At 35.3% G+C, this 1,158-nt stretch overlaps 1 long non-coding RNA gene across 1 annotated transcript; it reads left to right on the top strand.

Annotated features, from left to right (window-relative positions):
• Positions 1-202: 202 nt before the first annotated feature.
• On the top strand, positions 203-834 carry LOC120935409. Its single transcript, XR_005748465.1, has 2 exons — positions 203-449; positions 776-834. It is a non-coding gene; the product is annotated as an uncharacterized LOC120935409 (long non-coding RNA).
• Positions 835-1,158: the final 324 nt, after the last annotated feature.

Raw genomic sequence — 1,158 nt, forward strand, 5'->3', positions numbered from 1 at the left:
GTAGTAGAATGTAGTAGTGGTAGAAGAAGACACAGTGTTTATATTTGTCTTTTCTTCTTTTTTTAATCGAAGGGGTACATACCGAGACCTTAGATGTTAGTCTGTATATTGATTTTATGTTGTATTGATTGTATTGTTTTGTGAAAAAAAATGAATAAAAGTATTATTTCAAACCAGTAAAAGTCTGTTTTGTTTTTTCCTGCTGTCTTTGACAAAAGTGCATTAGATGTGTTTTCTTGTCTGGCATTCTTTTGTTATTATAATTTTTGATACATTGTGCTCCTTTTCTTTTTGCCCTTCTTATCCTTCACACTATAGGTCACATAGTATGGTAATACTGTGTGAATAACCTGTACTGCCAATGACCAAGGACATACTTCTTGCACAATCGGCCAAGTAATCTTCATGGTCTCCATCTGAGACTGATCTACCTACCTTCGAATCCATCGGTTAGTAGCTACTAATATATTTTTCTGGGGCCTGATCTATAAGGATGTTGTGGCAATCAGTATTCAAGCATATGTATATATATACTTTTTACTTTTGAACTCAGTCCCTCACATATAGGGTCCGCCTCGGTACCATTCCAGACACGGCGTGAGTCATGATGAGGATCAAAATGGTGGTTATTTATATGTACCTCTCTCTGTATGTAGGAAAACTTTGCAAATGAATGTTTCAACTACACATGCATTTTTTATGTCTTTATATTGAATTTTATATTCATGCATTTTTATTTTTTATTTTTATATTTATCTTTATTTTTTATTTTTAGACGGTACAGCGACATCTTACGCACCGCCCTCGCCCTGATGAAGAGGCGATACTTTATTTTAAAAAAAGCCTCGAAACGTTGGCATCCCTGTCTATACCCATGTGACAGTCCTGAGGGCTTCTTCTGCTGCTCCTTTGTCGCGTGTACACGTATATACAATTTTGATTGTCTTGTCTTACCATGCTGAATGTGGGGTACTGTTGTTAATTGTCCTCCCCAGGCCGTGCTCTCTTGTTCTCAAATGGTCATTTTGGAAAACCTTTTTTGTATCCTATGCTGGTAACAAACTTTTTCTGATACGTTGTTCTAATGAGCAACATTATTTAAATGTAATACATTTTGAATACTTTTGATACCTACGTGTTGACTAATTTAGTCTTATA

Source organism: Rana temporaria, chromosome 4 (assembly GCF_905171775.1).
Source record: "Rana temporaria chromosome 4, aRanTem1.1, whole genome shotgun sequence".
NCBI classification, from domain to species: Eukaryota; Metazoa; Chordata; class Amphibia; order Anura; family Ranidae; genus Rana; species Rana temporaria.